This window comes from Erythrolamprus reginae, chromosome 2 (genome assembly GCF_031021105.1).
Source record: "Erythrolamprus reginae isolate rEryReg1 chromosome 2, rEryReg1.hap1, whole genome shotgun sequence".
NCBI lineage: Eukaryota > Metazoa > Chordata > Lepidosauria > Squamata > Dipsadidae > Erythrolamprus > Erythrolamprus reginae.
Window position 1 is genome coordinate 124,688,834 of NC_091951.1, and position 22,213 is coordinate 124,711,046.

Here is a 22,213-nt window from a genome sequence, read left to right on the forward strand (position 1 = left end):
TGGAAAACATATGGGGAAAAAATCCATAAACATTATAAAAAGTGGTGGAACATTTCATGATTCCGATTTCACAATACTGCAAATATTTCTATTAATAGTTCCAACTTCATAATTATTTATTTTTCAACAGAGTGCTAAAATACTTTTTCATTCTCTTTTATAAGCAAACATCTGTTGTTGTTTTTAAAAAATTGTGTCTAAGGCCAGCGAGATCTGATGACAAAGTTAGGAGAAAGCGAGAATTGAGAGATATGGTTTTTTCCCCTCTGCTTCTCCACACTCATTCAATAAGCCCAAAAGCAGATCCCTTAACTGTGCTCATTAGTGAGTTAGTTCACTACTGTACAAGGTGCAAGAATAGCCACCAAGAGGTCTCTACCAGCCTCTTATTCATGTGGCCCCACTTCATCTGACCCACAGTATTTCCATTAGGAGTTCTTTCAGGCTGGACAATTTTTTTTTGTTGGTTTAATTCACTTCCTTTTCTATCTAGAGCAGGGGTGTCAAACTCAAGGCCCACGGGCCAGATACAGCCCACAGGGTGCTTAAATCTGGCCCGCAAGGCCAACCTGAAAATATCAAACGACCGGCCCGCGACCCATTTTTGGCCTCCCCTGCCTCCAGCAGCACTTTTTGGCCGGCAGAATGCTGCAGGAGAACTGGATTGGACTGGATTACAATTATGTGGCGTCAAGTAAATGCCTGATCTGGATAAAAAACAAGCAACATCCTATGTTAATACTACAGTTTAATGCCAGATTTTATCTACCGTAGGTCTACAATGAACAATCTGTAATTGACAGCCATTTCTATTTACTACCCTGGAAATTTACCTCTGCTGTTTAAAGTTCAGTTTAATGTTTCCAAATGTAAAATAATGCACTTGGGGAAAAGGAATCCTCAATCTGAGTATGGCATTGGCAGTTCTGTGCTAGCAAATACTTCCGAAGAGAAGGATTTAGGGGTAGTAATTTCTGACAGTCTCAAAATGGGTGAACAGTGCAGTCAGGCAGTAGGGAAAGTAAGTAGAATGCTTGGCTGCATAGCTAGAGGTATAACAAGCAGGAAGAGGGAGATTGTGATACCGATGTATAGAGTGCTGGTGAGACCACATTTGGAATACTGTATTCAGTTCTGGAGACCTCACCTACAAAAAGGTATTGATAAAATTGAACGGGTCCAAAGACGGGCTACAAAAATTGTGGAAGGTCTTAAGCATAAAACCTATCAGGAAAGACTTCATGAACTCAATCTGTATAGTCTGGAGGACAGAAGGGAAAGGGGGGAACATGATGGAAACATTTAAATATGTCAAAGGGTTAAATAAGGTTCAGGAGAGAAGTGTTTTTAATAGGAAAGTGAACACAAGAACAAGGGGGCACAATCTGAGGTTAGTTGGGGGAAAGTTCAGAAGCAATGTGAGAAAATATTATTTTACTGAAAGAGTAGTAGATGCTTGGAACAAACTTCCAGCAGACGTGGTTGGTAAATACACAGCAACTGAATTTAAACATGCCTGGGATAAACATATATCCATCCTAAGATAAAATACAGGAAATAGTATCAGGGCAGACTAGATGGACCGTGAGGTCTTTTTCTGCCGTCAATTTTCTATGTTTCTATGTTAGATCTTCTATTATCATGTTATTTATGCTACTGTTTATGCCTGGAAAAGCAATTTACTATTAAACAATGGGGTATAAATTTAGAAATAAAAAGTTTAGTGGAGTATGAAGAATAAATAATAACTGTTTGCAGGTAAAATCTGGTAGAAAAGATAGGGAAATGGTTAGAGCAAAGAACTGTGGAAAGAAGAGAAGGGAAAAATGCATCTTGAGTCTGTGTCAAATGTCCACCAATGGTCATACCCACCATGACACCACCACCCTCAGCCACACACCACCACCACACCGGCCCTCTGAAGTCAAACACAATCCCGATGTGGCCCTCAATGAAATCGAGTTTGACACCCCTGATCTAGAGGCTACTGAATAATTTCCACTGATGTGATAATATCACCAGAATTTCAGAAATATGATTACTGATCATTTGCGAAGACGGGGCTGGGGGACTGGCAGATAAAAAGGAACAATTTACCGTACTTCAAGAAAAGCCCACTTGCTTGCATTTCAAAACTTTTTTTTATGATCACTTCTCCAAATGGGTTGTTTTGCTGCTGATGGTGCAATCTCAGTCAATTTGCAAGTGACAGCTTAAACACCCCATAAGGCAATTAACCTAGAAACATAGAAACATAGAAGTCTGACGGCAGAAAAAGACCTCATGATCCATCTAGTCTGCCCTTATACTATTTTCTGTATTTTATCTTAGGATGGTTATATGTTTATCCAAGGCATGTTTAAATTCAGTTACTGTGGATTTACCAAACACATCTGCTGGGATTTTGTTCCAAGGATCTACTACTCTTTCAGTAAAATAATATTTTCTCACGTTGCTTTTGATCTTTCCCCCAACTAACTTCAGATTGTGTGCCCTTGTTCTTGTGTTCACTTCCCTCCTGGACCTTATTTAACCCTTTAACCTATTCATCTTAACTTTTTCCTAACTTAATTTATCTTGACTACCTCTTCATCACGCCAAAATATTGTGTTGCCTAAATTTAGCCATCAAACCCAAGCCAGCAGTCCTGCATGACAAGATATGCATATGACTAGAAAGAATTATGCTCAGCTGTCTATGCAAGGCCTATATGCAAGTGAGATGAAAAGTTACAATATGTAGGACATAATTTGATCTAACACAAAAAGATTCTGAAGATAATGCAGTGAAGAGCCACAAAGATGATTAGGGGACTAGAGGCTAAAACATATGGAGAATGGTTGCAAGAACTGGGCATGGCTAGTTTAATGAAAAGAAGGACCAGGGGAGACATGATGGCATTGTTCCAATATCTCAGGAGTTGCCACAAAGAAGATGGAGTCAACCTATTCTCCAAAGCACCTGAGGGTAGAACAAGAAGCAATGGATGGAAGCTGAACAAGGAGAGAAGCAACTTAGAACTAAGGAGAAATTTCCTGACAGTGGAACAGCTTGCCTCCAAAAGTTGTGAATGCTCCAACACTGGAAGTTTTTAAGATGTTGGATAACCATCTGTCTGAAGTAGTGTAGGGTTTCCTGCCTAAGCAGGGGGTTGGATTAGAAGACCTCCAAGGTCCCTTCCAACTCTGTTGTTGTTTAATGTGTCCTGTCTCAAGAATGTTGATGTCAAGCTGGAAAAAAAAGATCTCGCGCCTTTCAATGCTTATTAATTTCCCCAGAGAAAATATAACTTTCCACATTTGTAACATGACACATTTCTTTGCCAGGAGATGGGCGGGACACCTGGGAAAGTACTTATAGAAACAGATACATATAACTTGGAATCACGACGTGACAAATGCACATGAACAAAAGCCTTTAACATTTGATATTGTCAAAGCGATGCACTGGATTTTGTACAGCCTGAATCATCTTTCCTCTCATTGAAAATAATATTCTTCCACGAAATGGCCCATTTATGGACCTGCAGATTCCCTGGGAACATCTGGAAAGCGCTGTTTACATTCTTTCCTCACAGACCACGGTAACAGCAACATATGATAAAGAGCCTTATAGCAGCTTATGACATCATGGCCTCATAGGCAGAGGAAATAGCTGAACTTCTTGCTCACAGCCCATTAAAACCTCAACACTGGCGTCGTCTCACTAAAATGACAATAATGCCTTAGTAAACCTGGTGAGGAAGCCAAGTAGCAAAGAGGCGCTTTGGAGTGTAACTAAATAATTGGAAACAGGAAATAGCTCTAGGCTGAAAGCAGTAAAAATAACACCATACGGACACTATAAAAGGAAGCATGTTTTCTAAGCAAGAGACAATCTATTGCAAAAATTTTAAAAATAGTGCCAATATTTTTGGATTAAGAAGTGATGATTTCAAAAGAAAAATGATGTCTTCTTTGGCACGCACGTCTCTTCTTCTTGGTACTTTTCACTTTAATAATCTCATATTTTTATCTGCAAGAAAAACACACTAGATATTGGGGTGAGGAATGTCTTAATTCTAATGACAGATAGACAGAGACAGACAGGCGCACGCACACTTCATTTATCTGTTGATCAAAACTATTTATTTGAATAACATATGCTAGGAAGCATTGCTAACTAAACTAAACCTTCTATTGTTTTTCATTGGAAATCTGACACACAACCCACAGGCCATATCTGTCCTGAATTATGGTTAAATCTGGCCTGCCCTGGAAACAGCAAAGGACCGCCCCATGTTTACCTAGTCCAGGATGACCGGGTGCTGTTCTACAACCTGGGGACACCCATCCATAACAGAACATGGTCAGTCATAGATCCACAGTGCTACCCTGGAGCCAGAGAGGGGCTACTCCCACCCTGGCCCCAGGGCGTGCTCCCAGGCGCTGAGGCGGCAGGATGGCCCCTTGCTGGTTCTAAGGCGGCCAGGTGAGTCAGATCTAAGCTGACCACATTGCAGGCAGGACAGTTGCTTCCAGTTGTAGATCAGCACTATGCCCACACCAGTGCCCCCATGCCCCACTCATCAGCCGGGCATCACAGTCCACTCCTGCCACAGCCATCATACTATAAATTCTATAATTATAATTGATTCCTCTCGGCCGTCCTGTTTTATGTATGGTTTGTTTGGGATGTATAATCGTTTTTATATCAAGGGTTTTAATTGTTTTGTTTTTAATCACTGGATTTGTATTGGATATTGTTGTTGTGAGCCGCGGAAAGGGGCGGCATACAAATCTAAATAATAATAATAATAATAATAATAATAATAATAATAATAATAATAATAATAATATGCAAAATGCTACATAGGCAGTGATCTTGCCAGTCATTCACCATTTTTATTTCATCCAGCCATCCACTTATAGTATTCCATTTAAAACAGAAAATAAAAGTTACAAATAGAAGGTAAAACTAACTAAATTATCAATATAGCAATATTTATAAACATTTTATAAAACAATTTTTTAAAATTGTAATTATTCAAGGAAACTGAATCTTATTGGATAGCAAATAATACTTGTTGCTTATATCCTAAGATTTTTATTAATATTGCTTCTTCATTGCTTATTTGACCCCTATGACAATCATTAAGTGTTGTACCACATGATTCTTGACAAATATATATTTTATTTTATGTACGCTGAGAGCATATGCACCAAGACAAATTCCTTGTGTGTCCAATCACACTTGGCCAATAAAATTCTATTCTATTCTATTCTATACCTGTACATAAAATAAATTTCGGATCTATTATTAAATGCATTTCGTCTCCAATCAGCAGTATTCCATACCAAAATGAGCATATTCACTTACACCATTGGCAATTTCTAGTAAACAATTTTATATTTCCCCAAATTTTGAAGTTTCCACTAGGAATTGCAAAATATTTATTTTAGATTATTGGTATGAATATACAATATGAATTTGGCCTATTGTAATGTCTATTGCCCATGACTTATACAAAGCACTGTGTATTTGGGAAAAATGCATAAAATTACTGTGTTATGAATGATAGTTGGTACCTCTACTTAAGAACTTAATTTGTTCCATGACCAGGTTTTTAAGTAGAAAGGTTTGTAAGTAGAAGCAATTTTTCCCATAGGAATCAATGTAAAAGCAAATAATGTGTGCAAACCCATTAGGAAAGAAATAAAAGCTCGGAATTTGGGTGGGAGGAGGAGGAAGAGGAAGGAGGAAGACAGTCGCTGCCGAAGAAAGAAGGTGAAGTGGGGTGAATCAAAAAAATCCAAAACTTTAAGGCTTAAAAATAAAAAGAGGGACTCTAGGCGGTGAGGAGGAGCATGCGCCTCCCATACACCCAGCACGAGGCTGCCTCCAATACACTGCACCAGAGAGAGAAACCCAGGCGAACGAGAGGAACTTCCCGCTCCTTTGACGGAAAGGTGGTGGCAGTTGCTGCTGCTGCTATCTGCTTCCTTTTCCTTCCCATGCTGAAGGGCTCCCCTCTCCTCTTGCTTGCTCATTTTGTAGCTGGCGCCTTTCCTTCACTGTGGTGACTCCTCGGTTTGGCTGAAGCTGAGTTGATCTGGCTGGGGCAAAACGCCCCCTTTTGCCTTTCCCCACCCAGACGCTCCAGGAGGCAACCTCACGCCGGATGTATGGGAGACAGTGCGAGGAAGTCACCACAGCGAAGTGGTTTATTCCCTCTCCAAGCACCCAGAGCAAGGAAAATGCTCTGTTCGCTCTGGACTGCCAAAGCCTCCTTAAGCAACGCCGAAAGGCTCCTCTGGCAGTCTAGAAAAGCCCAAGATGGCTGGGATTAAAGGGGGAATGGCACAAAACTGTCCAGGCCTTCGTGCTGCTCTCAAATTTCCTGGGAATTTTTTCCGGGCTTGGATTCTTAAGTAGAAAATGCTTCTTGAGAAGAGGGGAAAAAATCTTGAACACCGCATTCTTATCTAGAAAAGTTCTTAAGTAGAGGCGTTCTTAGGTAGAGGTGCCACTGTATTACTAAGTGCTATACTGACAACAAATATGAACGAAACTTAGCTGTATGTAATATTATATATTGAAGAAAAACTGGATTAATCAATAAAACAAGAGCTTTCAAAATTATTTGCAGAAAATTGACACAATGAAAGAATATACTGATTTCAGCCAGATTTAAACAGTATGGGATAACTTTAGTTTACCAAGCTTGCTTATATAGGTAGTCCTCGAGTTCTCACTACAATTGAGCCCAAAATTTACGTTACTAAGTAAAACATTTATTAAGTAAGTTTTATAATTTTTCTTGCCACATTTGTTAAGTAAATCACTGAAGTTGTTAAATTAATAACACTGTTGTTAAGTGAATCTGGCTTCCGCATTGACTTTGCTTGTCAGAAGGTCACAAAGGGTGATCATATGACATAATCGTAACCCTTACATAGCCCAAATTGGAGTTACTCTTAGTAATTTCCATTATACTATACAAGTGAGAGAGGAAGCCTTATAAGCTACTTAGATGGAAAAACAGGAAAACAATCTCTTTCTTTCAGGAGGGAAGTGTTTTTAATAGGAAAGTGAACACAAGAACAAGGGAACACAATCTGAGGTTAGTTGGGGGGGAAATCAGAAGCAACATGAGAAAATATTATTTTACTGAAAGAGTAGTAGCTGCTTGGAACAAACTTCCAGCAGACGTGGTTGGTAAATACAGTACACAGTAACTGAATTTAAACATGCCTGGGATAAACATATATCCATCCTAAGATAAAATATATGAAATACATAAGGGCAGACTAGATGGACCATGAGGTCTTTTTCTGCCGCCAATCTTCTATGTTTCTATCAAAATCAGACAAATATTGATGTTAGGGGGAAAAACCCAAAGTCACATACTTCAAATAAAGCATTAATATTCATTTCAATATAGTAAATTAATGTTGGTGTCTGTTTCACATTAGTAGAAAATACATATTTTCAGTAAAAATATTTACTGAGTATTTTTAAATAAACGTTAAAAAGAGCAACACTTAAAAGTTTGGGCTAGGCCGCTAGGGCATACATTGTAGTTTTCTAATCTTTGTGAATTCCTGAAATTCATATCCCCAAAATGTTGTCAACAAATCTGTCAGCATAAGACACAACCAGGCCATCAGACTGATGTACAAGATGGTAAGAAGGACAGTTGTTAGAATTAAAAATGCTCATGGGACTGTTTGTTCGTTATCTAGACTAGGAAATCTGAACTTAGCACAGTGCCTAACTGCTTTCTCAGGGCCATTTCTCCTTCCACATATAAGTGAATCATTCTGGTGAGTCATTCAAAAGCTAAATCCTTTGCCACCTACACTATACAAGTTCCCAAATAAAATTGAGATGGGAGCATGGACAAAGGCCCAGAAGACTAATCTACGGTACAAAATGTATACAGTACTTATTTCCCAAACTAAGAGGACATTGTTCAATAGAATATATATATTTTTAGCCATAGGTACCTTTTCATCTCAGATGTTTATATATATCACAAAGCTCCTTTTGCATCAGGGAGACATTAAACATAGACAGACAGGTAGGTCTTCACAGCCTTTCGGAAGGATAGTAGGTTAGGAACAGTGCAGACATTGGGGGGGGGAGGGTAGTTGGTTCCATAACATCGGGACAGCCACAAAGAATGCTCTTCCTCGTGGGCCCATCAACTTGCATTGTTTAGTTGATGGGACCTGGAGGAGGTCAACTCCCTGTGATCTAATTTGTCTCTAGGATTTATATGGCAGGAGACAGTCTCGTAAATAGATTGGTCCTAAGCCATGTAGGGCTTTATAGGTAATAACCAATACCTTGAATTGTGACCGGAGACCAATTGGTAGCCAGTGCAGTGCATGGTGTATATCCTAGGTCAGTGTTTCCCAACCTTTTTTGAGCCGCGGTTTGACAAAAGTTTTGACAAAAAAAAATCTTCCTCCATTTCGCTCTATTTCTCCCTCACTCTTTCTCTCTCTTCCTTCCTTCCCTTCTTTCTCTTTCTCCATCCCTCTTTCTTTCTTCCTCTCTTTTGCTCTCTTTCTCTCTCCCTCCTTCCCTCCCTATATGTCTTTCTCTCTCCCTTGCTCTCTCTGCCTCTCTTGCTATCTCTCTTTCATTCTCTCTTTTTCTCTCTCTTTCTCTCTCTCTTGCTATCTCTTTCTCTCTCTCTCTGTCTCTCTTTCTCTGTCTCTGTCTCTCTCTCTCTCTCTGCCTCTCTTGCTATGTCTCTCTTGCTCTCTCTCTCTCTCTCTCTCTGCCTCTCTTGCTATGTCTCTCTTTCTCTCTCTTCCTTTCTTCTCTGCGGAGGCCGGCGAAGGTTTTTCTTATTTTAAATGTTCCGGGTGGCAGGGGGATGCGGAGCCCGCACGCACACACCCCCGACATTCCAAATCCTGCCTCAGCTGTGAGAAGAAAAAAGCGCTCGGTGAAGGGACTGCATGCAAGAGGGGCCGGGCGGGCGTTAGCAGCCCGATGAGGAGGACGAGAAGCCGCTGCAGCCACCCCCAATCCCCCCCCTTCCCTGGGTACCTTCCAAAGGCCCCTGGAAAAAGGCAGGAGGTAGCAACGAGGCGCGAGGACAAGCAGGCAGCTTGGTGGAGGGGAAGCGCTGATGGGCTCTCCTCCTTCCCCACCCCCGCGCTTCTCTCCCGCCCTGGCTTTTGCTTCGCCCGCAGATTTCCCCGCAGTTCAAAAGGAGGCAAGAGGTGGCCTGGATGAAATTGCGGGGAAATCATGGGGCGAAGCAAAAGCCAGGGCGGGAGAGAAGCGCGGGGGTGGGGAAGGAGGAGAGCCCGTCAGCGCTTCCCCTCCGCCAAGAGGTTATTGCCGCCGCCTCTGCCTCCACTCAGGGAGCCATCGTGGTTGAGCTGAGCGAGAGGAAAAGGCGCGGTGACCACGGTGGCTCCCTGAGTGGAGGCAGAAGCGGTGGCAATAACCTCTGTGCTTTCTACAGCAGCGTGGCTGAGCTGGACGGAGGGAAGCGGCAGCTCCCACTCGAGGAACCCACGGCAACGGGCGACGGCTTGGTGGGAGGCGACGGCGGGAGACACAGGCGGTGGGAGGAGAGGGAACTAGGAAGCGACTGTGAAGCCCAAGACCATCCACAGGACGACACTCAGGCAGGGGCGCCGGCAGCGCCCCGCCCAGCTGGAGCTTCTCGCGGCACACCTGGCCATGTCTCGCGGCACACTACTGTGCCGCGGCACACCGGTTGGGAAACGCTGTCCTAGGTTACCAGACTCATCAGGAGGAGTGTGGGTTTTACAGCCAACCAACGTGGTTCATTGGAGAATGTGATTTATGACATGCCCAGGGAGGAGGGGGAAGACAGGGTTATGGGGGCCCGTAAATTACCTGAGGTCAGAGCTGACTCCACCGGAGTAATTGCTGGAATGTTGTTCCTGCTAAATGACTGGATTCCTTTTGAATCTTGGCTCGTGGCTTATGAATTAATTAGGGCATCTTCACACTCTAGCTATTACAAATAACTGCCAACCCAAAACAATCCAATGACAATATCCGTTTTTAAGTTCCTAACTTTTAAAAGACATTATTACACCATCACATTAGAAAAAAAGCTATCAGGGACAATGCTAGATCAAGTTATCTTTCAATATCACAGAAGACTATGTTGCTATGATTAGTATATAAACATTAGGGCTGGACAAATATGGAAGAAATTTTAAGAACCATTACTTTAGCTGCTTCAGAGTCCTCCTGAGGTCTTCCGGATATGCAAATGTGTACACAGAGGACACTTCTATTAGGATAGATTGATGCAATGTCGAGCTTTGATGAATTGCATCTGTCTGTTTTGTTGCATCAAGAAGCAAATCCAGGAAGGGGAAAGAGAAGGTTCATTTCTCTAATTATATATACAGATGATTTAATACTAACAAATACAGTATATGTGCACAATTTCTCTCATACTCAAGGAACAGAAATGTGTTGTCACATAGGACTGTTTCAGCTAATAGTTATTTTTCTTCCCAAGTCTTTTGCTGGCAAGTGCTTGGTTCACTTTTTTTGGATTAATTAAGTGTTGATCAATTGATTGTAACAGGAACTGACCAACTAGCTTATCACTCATTCCTGACACTGTGAGCTGAGGGTCTACGAGTGATCCAAAGTCATCCAGCTAGTTTTCATGTCTAAGACAGGGCTCTAGACCTCTTGGTTTTTAGCCAGGAGCTTTAACCACTGTACCAAACTGGCTCTCTTTCAGCTTCTAGACTGAAGACATGTAATTTGTTCAGTGAGGGCGCACACTAGACAGGAATCTGGATTTACAGAAGAAATGGTGTACCCAAAACACCGTAAATAAAATGCAACTTCGAGGAATTATGATATATAGATTGTGCCTGAATGTGCATCTTAAACTAAGCAGGATTTTCGTTGGGATCATTAAGCAATCACAGAGGGCAGCCACAAAAGTCTAGGGGGGGGGGGGGGGAATTGGTATAAGCTATTTCTGACAGGCACTAAATAAAACATATACAAATCTTTTCTTTTCCCTGAAACTCAGATTGTTCCACGGGCCTAACAAATATAAGCCTTGAACATGATGCTGTTTATGGCTGGCATGGGAGACTTAAAAGAAAAAAATAATATAATGGTTAATGGCTGTGCACTATATTAAGTGCATGATGGGAGGGGGGAAATGACTTGACTTTTATGTTACTATGAAAAGATTCTTTCAGGTAAAGTATATTAAGTTTGAAAAGCATACACGACAAGCTATCCAGTCAATTCCAAAAAGTAATTAGGAGCCATCATCTAAAGAAAGTGGAAGTCATCATGAAGGGTTGTCTCAAAAATGAAATAACCAAGAGCCTTTCGAAAAGGTTTTCTAATCCTAAACTAGACCAAATGAAAAATAGAAACTTTTCTTTCTTTCTTTCCTTCCTTCCTTCACTTCTCCCTCTTTCCTTCCTTCCTTCCTTCACTTCTCCCTCCCTCCCTTCTCCCTTCCTTCCTTCCTTCCTTCCTTCCTTCCTTCCTTCCTTCCTTCCTTACTTACTTACTTACTTACTTACTTACTTACTTACTTACAAAACCATCTCTGGTTTTTATACTGACATTGTGACAATTCACAATACTGTATTTTTTTAATCCCTTTATCTATCAGGCTTTACAGTATAAAATAGCTTTTAAAAATCAGATTAGATGATACTTGCAGACTTCCTTCATTGTCGATACCTTTAAGATAACAAATTAAAGTGTGTCATTTTGCAGGAGGAAAAAACCAGGAACTTTCCATCTTCAACTTCTCAGCCATTACTTTTTGCCCAACATAAACATTAATTAATGGTCAATCTGAATAATAGTCTCTGGAAAGTATTTAATGCATGGACAAACCCACATAGACCCTTCAAAATGTTCACCCTCTTTCTCTTAGAATTCACCCCCACAGCCCTAACATTGGTAACTGTTTTATGTTTTGTTGTTAAAACATTGTGATTGAAAGCAGATTTCAAACCTAAACAAATTAAATTCACTCCTCAACCCTTCAATACCTTTGAGAATAAAGACTATTAATCATTCTGAGCATCAAGACAGGCTGAAAAGCAAATTATTTAATAACCAATGTTCCAGCCCAGTTTTTCTTTGGATCAATGCTCTGAAACAATGACCAAGGGATGTTTTAATTTTGCTTCTTTTAACAGCAATGCTTGGTCAAAGGAACTGAATTCTAAATAGCCAGGAACAGCCAGAAATAATATCAGTAAGATCACCATGTACTTTTACTGATGAGATGTCTTTAATTATCCAAGTTTAAAATAAAACAACCAGAAAACTCCTTCATGGTCTATTGTTTTTGCCTAATCTCTGTTCCCTTAAGCCCTTGTCAGAGGTTGCCTATGACAAACATATTCAACTTCCATAGTGTAAACAGACAAGCAGTAAAATCTGCTTCATCTAGCTGCCAATTACAATAGCAATCTACTAGAGCAGTGATGGAGAACCTTTTTGGCACCGAGAACTGAAAATGGAGTGTGCGTGCACACGCTTGTCTGGGCTGCAACCCGGAAGAGGAGCTGTCCAGGGCACATGCACATACCTGAAAATAAATTCTTGGTTTCTGGAGCACGCATGCGTGGCAGTTAGGTAGTTTTCCGGGTTTCTGGCTAGCGCACATGCTGACATAGGAAATCGGATGACCAGCTCTTCAGTTTCCAGCACTGCCACACATATGAAGGCCAGCTGATTGCCATGTACGCATGTGGCCCAGAAACCCAGAAGAGGAACAGGCGACGGCATACATGCCAGATGACATGGCTCCGCATACCACTTCGGGCATGCGTGCCCTAGGTTCGCCTTCATTGTACCAGGAGTGCATGAAGATGTGTGGGCACCAGTCCTCAACATCTTAAAGTAGCTGTATCTCTTGGGGGGCTTGGAAGGCTACCTTCTGCAACCGTTATGTAATCCTTGCAAAAGACAAGTTTAATTTAAAATCTGCCCCTAAAGTGGGTCCTCCAACAGGGCATTCGTTGCTGCTGTAACTCAATCTATCCCAACAATACCTTACACCAATTTTCTCTTTAATATTCAGAAAAAATTTAATGATATTTTTCCACTGTAATTCTCATTCCCACATACCTATTTCTACAGCCAATAAATCTTGCAGCCTTTGATCTGTTTGATTCCTAAGTCATATTTCACCAGTTTTTCTTAATGAAGGCCCAGCAGATGTTTCAAGTAACATTCGAAGAGCCTTTCGAAGAGCCTTCTCTGTGGCAGCCCCGACCCTCTGGAATCAGCTCCCCCCGGAGATTAGGACTGCCCCCACCCTCCTTGCCTTTCGTAAACTCCTCAAAACCAATCTCTGTCATCAAGCTTGGGGGAATTGAGACACTTTCCTCTTGCCTATGTAGTTTCTGTGCACAATATATACTGTATGTATGCTTTTATTTACTGGGGTTTCTCTTTTAGATTTTTTATATGCATAATTGCTATTTTAGATTCTAACTATTAGATTTGTCATTATGTATTGTTTTTATCACTGTTGTGAGCCGCCCCGAGTCTACGGAGAGGGGCGGCATACAAATCTAATAAATAAAATAAATAAATAAAAATAAAAGTAGTGTGTTATTATCAAATTCTGTCAAATCTCTAAGTACCACATTTTTCGGAGTATAAGATGCATCTTGGTTTGGGGGGAGGAAAATAGGGGGGGGGGAATCTGCCTTCATCTGGCTAGCGTCTTTAGTCTGGTCAGCCAGCTTCAGCACATTATTTTATCCCCTAGTTAGGGCTTTTAAAAAACCTTATTCAGAAAGAGTAACAATGAAAGAGTTTGCAAGCCAGTAAGAGTTGGGAACATCATTAGCACATTATTAGGGCTGGAAAGAAACACTGGAGTAAGTAGAGCAATGAAAAAAAAAACCTGCAAAGACTTAGGGCTTGGAAAACATTTTTTCAGGGAGTAACAATGAAAGAGTCTGCAAGATAAGCGCTTGGAAGATCATTAGCACCTAGTTAGGGCTGGGAGGGAAAAGTTACATTCAGAGTAAAAGATGCACCCAAATTTTCAGCCTCTTTTAGGGAGGGAAAAGGTGTGTCTTATACTCTGAAAAATACGGTATTTTTATTTCTGCAACTTTTCTACAGAACATCTGGAAATCCTATGTCTTCTATAGAGATACACAAGCTATAAGAGTGATATAGTTCCCTCTGAAATCTATACTGGACAAGGATGATAGAATCTTCTTGCTTTGAATTTTTCACAGGGGCTTAACCAATGACTTTATTAAAATATTTTCTGAGTTCACGTGGAAAGCAAAGCAAACTATAAAAAGGATGAAAAATAAAAAAGTATAATCAGTCTCTAGCAAAATCTGAAAATCACAGAAGTCTGCAACTTCAGTTTAACCTTGATGCTAGAGTCTGATCCTTTCGATTAGGCAGCAAGCCCAGAAGAATAAAAAATATATATCCATAAAATTGGTTCTTCCCCCGTTTTCTGTCATACAATTACATCATCCCAGAGGGAAACATGTTCAAGTAATAGGAGAGGTATTCAAAGAAACCAACCCATTTTTGGACTGAAAACTTTTGTTTCATTTCCAATGAATCAATGAATAAATATAACAAAAGTCAAGAGGCTCATTGTTCCTCCATGGTAGGAAAAAAAAGGGGGGGAGGTTGTAATCTAATAAACAACTCATCAGCATTCTATGTACCCTTAGTTGTCCTCATTTGAATATTTTTTTAGTCTTATTTAATTGAGGGCCACACTCACCCAGTTGGCCATGTCTACCTGAAGAAAGGAAGGAAGGAAGGAGGGAGGGAGGGAGGGGGATGGAGGGAGGAAGAGAGAGAGAGAGAGAAAGAAAGAAAGAAAGAAAGAAAGAAAGAAAGAAAGAAAGAGAAACTAGTATCACTTCATCAAGCCCATTCATCAAATTAAGAATTTACTGAACAGTGAAATAGTTACTAAATTTTACTGACCATACTAAGTTAGTAGTTACTAAGATTCTTGATAAATGACTTTGAAAACCTGGTATCACTGGATCACGTTCAACGATTTTGTTGAATTAACAAAAGATTTCTAAATTGGATTTTGAATAAATGTGCAATTAATTGTTACGGTTTTGAATTTTACTGTTACTATCTTCTTTAATGGGAAGATAGTAAATAGAGGTAAACCTCTATTCCATATATTGCTATTTATAAAGGGTGGGAAGATGAGTTTGTAGCAGCAAGGGGCAGTGGACTGAAAAAGTTTGGAAACCACTGAGAAAGAGTATAAATAGAAAAATAAACAGGAACAGAAAATATATATGTACAGTATACAAAGTTTTATAGTTTCTTCAGTAAAAGACTATGTTTCACTCTAATTATGTATACATAATTTATGTCTGCAATTAATTCACAAGTTGCACTTCAAATCTACTCAGAAATAGATTCATAAATTTTTCCCTCTTAAAAGACTTCTGCCTGATATGCTATGTAGCCTAGGATGATCTAAATAAAAATATTAAAACATTAGTCCCATATGGAGAACCTATGGCATGCGTGCTACAGGTGGCATGCAGAGCCATATCGGAGGGCATGCGAAGTATTGCCCTATGTCAGTTCCAGCTCAATTTCGGCCTTGGGCAAGGCCGGTTTGCCATCTGGGTGTTTCTGGGAAGCTTCCCTGAGTGCAAAAACCGCCCAATGTGCAAACCGGAAGTTTGGAAAAATGGACTTCCAATTACCCCGTTGTGCTGTTTTTTGCACTCCAGAGGGTTCAGGGAAGCTTCTGAGCAAACCAGAAGTCCATTTTTACATTTTAGGATCCTTGGCTGCATAGCTAGAGGTATAACAAGCAGGAATAGGGAGATTGTGATCCCCTTATATAGAGCGCTGGTGAGACCACATTTGGAATACTGTGTTCAGTTCTGGAGACCTCACCTACAAAAAGATATTGACAAAATTGAACGGGTCCAAAGACGGGCTACAAGAATGGTGGAAGGTCTTAAGCATAAAACGTATCAGGAAAGACTTCATGAACTCAATCTGTATAGTCTGGAGGACAGAAGGAAAAGGGGGGACATGATCGAAACATTTAAATATGTCAAAGGGTTAAATAAGGTTCAGGAGGGAAGTGTTTTTAATAGGAAAGTGAACACAAGAACAAGGGGACACAATCTGAAGTTAGTTGGGGGAAAGATCAAAAGCAACGTGAGGAAATATTATTTCACTGAAAGAGTAGTAGATCCTTGGAACAAACTTCCAGCAGACGTGGTTGGTAAATCCACAGTAACTGAATTTAAACATGCCTGGGATAAACATATACCCTTCCTAAGATAAAATACAGGAAATAGTATAAGGGCAGACTAGATGGATCATGAGGTCTTTTTCTGCCGTCAGACTTCTATGTTTCTATGTTTCTATTTTTACAAACTTTCAGTTTGGCCGTTGGGGGCTATTTTTCACATTCCAGGATTTCAGGCAGCTTCCCTGAACCCTCCAGAGTGCAAAAAACAGCACAACAGGCAAACCAGAAGTCAGTTTTTCCAATCTTCCGGTTTGCACATTTGGCTGTGTTTTTTTTTACCACCCCAGGCTTCACTGAGGCCTGTGCGCATGTGCGAGGATGGAGGGGGGGGGGTTGTGAACATATCCAGAGACATTGTGGGGTGTGTATACACATGTGTGGGTGAGAGGGAAGGAGTGTGGGTATGTGCACGCATGCTAGCACACACACACATATTCTTTTGGCACACGAATCAAAAAAATGCTCGCCATCACTGCACTAGTCTTCAGCAATAAGAAAAGTCTCAACCTATATCTCAAATTCAAGAGAAACACACAACAAAAACGTATTTCGTAACAAAACACAAATAAAGCTATTCTTCTTGGCCTACAGTGCTATTATTTATTTATTTATTTATTTATTATTTATTATTTGGATTTGTATGCCGCCCCTTTCCGAAGACTCGGGGCGGCTCACAACAAGTGAAAAACAATCCAATACAATCCAATTAATTAAAATATTATAAATTTAAGAAATCCCCTATACTAACATACACACATACAGGCATACCATATATAACTTCAACGTGCCCAGGGGGAGATGTTTAGTTCCCCCATGCCTGACGGCAAAGGTGGGTTTTGAGGAGTTTACGGAAGGCAGGAAGAGTAGGGGCAGTTCTGATCTCCGGGGGGAGTTGGTTCCAGAGGGCCGGTGCCGCCACAGAGAAGGCTCTCCCCCTGGGGCCCGCCAACCGGCATTGTTTAGTTGACGGGACCCGGAGGAGGCCCACTCTGTGGGACCGAATCGGTCGCTGGGATTCGTGCGGCAGAAGGCGGTCTCGGAGATATTCTGGTCCAGTGCCATGAAGGGCTTTAAAGGTCATAACCAACACTTTGAATTGTGACCGGAAACTGATCGGCAGCCAATGCAGACTGCGGAGTGATGGTGAAACATGGGCATACCTGGGTAAGCCCATGACTGCTCTCGCAGCTGCATTCTGCACGATCTGAAGTTTCCGAACACTTTTCAAAGGTAGCCCCATGTAGAGAGCATTACAGTAGTCGAACCTCGAGGTGATGAGGGCATGAGTGACTGTGAGTAATGAGTCCCGGTCCAGATAGGGCCGCAACTGGTGCACCAGGCGAACCTGGGCAAACGGCCCCCTCGCCACAGCTGAAAGGTGGTTCTCTAATGTGAGCTGTGGATCGAGGAGGACGCCCAAGTTGCGGACCCTCTCTGAGGGGGTCAATGATTCCCCCCCCAGGGTAATGGACGGACAGATGGGATTGTCCTTGGGAGGCAAAACCCACAGCCACTCCGTCTTATCCGGGTTGAGCTTGAGTCTGTTGACACCCATCCAGGCCCCAACAGCCTCCAGGCACCGGCACATCACTTCCACCGCTTCGTTGACTGGGCATGGGGTGGAGATGTAAAGCTGGGTATCATCGGCGTATTGATGATACCTCACCCCATGTCCTTGGATGATCTCACCCAGCGGTTTCATGTAGATGTTAAATAGCAAGGGGGAGAGGACCGACCCCTGGGGTACTCCACAAGGGAGAGACCTCGGAGTCGTCCTCTGACCCCCCACTAACACCGACTGCGACCGGCCAGAGAGGTAGGAGGAGAACCACTGAAGCACAGTGCCTCCCACCCCCAACCCCTCCAACCGGTGCAGAAGGATACCATGGTCGATGGTATCGAAAGCCGCTGAGAGATCGAGGAGCACCAGGACAGAGGATAAACCCCTGTCCCGGGCCCGCCAGAGATCATCCATCAACGCGACCAAAGCGGTTTCCGTGCTGTAACCGGGCCTGAAACCCGACTGCTGGGGACCTAGATAATCGGCTTCTTCCAAGGACCGCTGGAGCTGGAGTGCCACCACCTTCTCGACAACCTTCCCCATGAAGGGAAGGTTGGAGACTGGACGATAGTTGTTAAGTACTGCTGGGTCCAGGGAAGGCTTCTTGAGGAGGGGGCGCACAAGCGCTTCTTTATAGAGTGATGGAAAAACTCCCCTCCCCAAGGAAGCGTTGGTAATCTCCTGGGCCCAGCTCCGTGTCACCTCCCTGCTGGCCGAGACCAACCAGGAGGGACACGGATCCAGTAAACAGGTGGCAGAACTCACAGCTCCAATGGCCTTGTCCACTTCATCAGGTGTCACCAGATCAAACTCTTCCCAGACAGGTGGACAAGTACGTGCCCCAGTCACCTCGACTGACTCGTTGTCAGTCGACTCTGTTTTACAATTGGAGTCGAGGTCGGCCCGGATCTGAGCGACTTTATCAGCGAAAAACGTGTTAAACTCCTCGGCACTACTCTGCAAGGGCTCCCCAACTCCCCCCTGGTTAAGAAGGGAGCGGGTCACCCTAAACAGAGCGGCCGGGCGGGATTCCGCTGATGCAATCAAGGCAGCATGGTACGCGCATCTTGCCGCCTTGAGCGCCACTTTGTAAGTCTTAATAAAAGCTCTTACAAGTGTTCGATCAGATTCAGACCTTCTCTTCCTCCATCGCTTCTCTAGACGTCTCTTCTGGCGTTTCAACTCCCAGAGCTCCTCGTTGAACCATGGGGCTCTACGGGGTCTAGCGCCACGGAGAGGTCGCAAAGGCGCAATCCGGTCGAGAGCCTCCGCAGCAGCCGTATTCCAGGCCTCCGCAAGAGACTCCGCCGAACTGTGGATGAGTGCCTCTGGAATAACCCCAAGCGCCGTCTGGAAACCCTCTGGATCCATTAGGCGTCTGGGGCGGAACATCTTCATTGGTTCCGCCTCCCTGCGGGGAAGGATTGGATTATTTCCTGAATTGCAAAAATAAGAGCAGAGGACGAATGGACCACTGGGCTTATGCTGGAAATAAGATGTTAATATAGAATTGCTTGAAAGCAGCAAGCATCAGAGAAAGGAAGTGCCTTCAAACTGAATAACACTCAGTTATTATACTGAACATAAAAGTGTAGATAGACAGAAAATATTCACATTTATTAATTGTTCACATATGGAACTCTACCAATGGATATACACCCTATGGGGAGAGGGAGAAACTATATCTATTGATACTTCTTTCAGCTCTATACAATCTCTAAAAATCTGTTATACAATGCTTGGAAACCATCTCTATAAGAATATGGCACTAGATCTCCCTGTTCTGCCATCACAAATTACTTGCTGGACTTCAAGAACACTTTTGTTTATAAAATGACAACTTAATATTTTAACCAATAAGCTATCTCTTATATCATGTGGAATAGTGTTAACCAACTTTTCCCTTGTAATAGAAAAGGAAGGTCACCCTATGTGATCTTCAGTTTTAAGTGATTAAAAACTCAACTTACATATATTTATATTGCATCAATATTTATTTTAAATCCAATATAAGAGACTAATTTTCAATCACTGCTCATATTCCAATGTAAACTGTTTCTAAAATATTTTACTTCTGTTCCTTTTGAAAAGTAGTAATAACTATCCACCCAGTTTCATCCCATAAAATTGGCCTTACATAATCTAAGTACGTACAGTATAATAACACCCTTAGCTTTCATTCTTTCATTTTGTTTGTGACTACTGGAAATGTTGCATGTTAAGACAGATAATTATCATGTAGCAACAGCCTCATTTAGCAACTGTTCAGAGTTATGATGGTGATGAAAAAGTAATGTGGACACCTGATCCTTGCATTTTGTAACCTTTGCCAGTCTGCAAAGCAAAATAAGGTTCAAGAAAGCGCTCAGTCATTTTTTCCAATTAGCAACCACTTATCTTAACAACCACTTTTCTAATCCCAATTGTGGTTGCTAAATGAGGACTATCTCTAATTATTCAGGTGGCTAAAATAAAATGACTTGTCTTTTACTGAAAAGCTGATCAATCCAGCTATTTAAGAATCAATCTAATAATTCTGATATATTCATATGTTAGACCCAAGGTATCTGATGTATCATCACAATCCCATAATGTATTTGACAAAGCAGATTAAGGTCTATTACAACAGTTCAGGCAGTTGAGAACTGTTTAAATGGTCTACTGTAATTGCTAACTGATGTGATGCAAAGATGTCTTAAATCACAAGTTAATTAACAATGCATCCTCTATATTTTGGTCAATCTTTTTAGTATCTCTCTACCGTATGCATTCAAAACAGTTTCACAATTGGTCATAAAACAGAACAGAGGACAAAAGTCAACACAGGATTTTTAAAAAAATTAAGAGATTTTCCACCTATTAGACACCTAAAACCTAAGATTATTAAAAGACAATGTACTATTTTTCATGAAATGCAAGTGCCAATATTATATTTGTATAATATACAAACCAGTAATTTCACTCACATCCTTTCCAATAATAACTTGATTTACAGGATGTTAGCAAAACCATATCCTGGAAACAATGACATCATTTAGAAGTCCTGAAAAAAGAGTTTAACATTTGGATAATAATATTACTGCCAGGCTCCAACCTTATTTATATTTAGCAGGAGTCAAGTTACCTTGGTTCATAGGGCAGATATAAAATAAGGGGAAGAAGCAATGGCAATTTAAAATTCCTCTTGTAAAAGCATGTAAAAACATAGCACTCATTACATATCAGAATGCATAAAACAAAATATTCATGCTTTGTTTTTTTCACTTCTATAGAGTGGCACAAAGAAAACTGTATGATGTATAGTCCTGGTGTTTTTAGGTACGAGTACATCACAGTATCTGAATATCTTTACCAAGGGCTTCACAGCTACTCTATCTACCAAATGCTAACCTGCAGTCTATTTCTTAATTGCCAATTCCTTTATTGTTTTAGTCAATCTACCACTTTGATGTCTTCATTGTCTAAGATACAGGTCACAGTACCTATTGTTACTGGTTTGTTCTTATTTATATTTAATATTATTCTAGCTCGGTTCTCTCCTTGATTAGTTTCCATCCATTGCTTCTTGTTCTGCCTTCAGAAGAAGCAGCAATGAATGGAAATTAATCAAGGAGAGAACCGAGCTAGAAGCAAGGAGAAATTGGACAACCATTTGTCTGAAATAGTATGGAGTTTCCTGCTTGAGTGGAGGATTGGGTTAGAAGACTTCCAAGTTCCCTTCCAACTCTATTATTCTGTTATTCTATGCTATTATTCTGTTAATATTAGCTCATGTTTTGTATCGTGATGCCTGACCATTCAGGCTGTGCTTTCATATTCTGCAAACAAGACACTGAGATATTCTGGGATTTCCCCACCAACACCACTTGTTTTTCAAAACGTCACAAACTTTTTTCCCCAAAACAACACAATCAAAGTCCTTTCTATACACAAAATGACTTCTTTTTGATATTCTTCAATTTTATTAATTAACCAGTATGTTTCAGCAATGATGTCTTGTTCTTTGTTCTTTTCTAAAACTAGCTTGAATATCTAGTACAGTATCCCCCTTTCCATGTAGGGTTTAAATCCATACCGGATGATCCTAAACATTACTTTACTACCATATGAAATTGACAATATTTTATGATAGTTTGACACTGGTATTATTCTGACTTGATCATTATGACATTATCTGGATATGCTGGTATTGTTTGATTGGATACCTGACTCTTAAACATTTTTGCTTCTTTCAACACATATCTCCCATATCTAATATATCTTAATCTTTCTCTTTATAGAAAATCTTTCCTCCTCGTTTTTAGTAATCTTTCTCTTAAAGCAGGGGTCTCCAACCTTGGCAACTTTAAGACTTGTGGACTTAACTT

General features: G+C 41.2%; 1 protein-coding gene across 1 annotated transcript in view; it reads right to left on the reverse strand.

Moving 5' to 3' along the window:
* ERGIC1 (endoplasmic reticulum-golgi intermediate compartment 1) overlaps positions 1 to 22,213 on the reverse strand; it is a 116,911-nt gene that overhangs the window by 87,517 nt on the left and 7,181 nt on the right. The gene's annotated exons all lie outside the window — the stretch shown is intronic.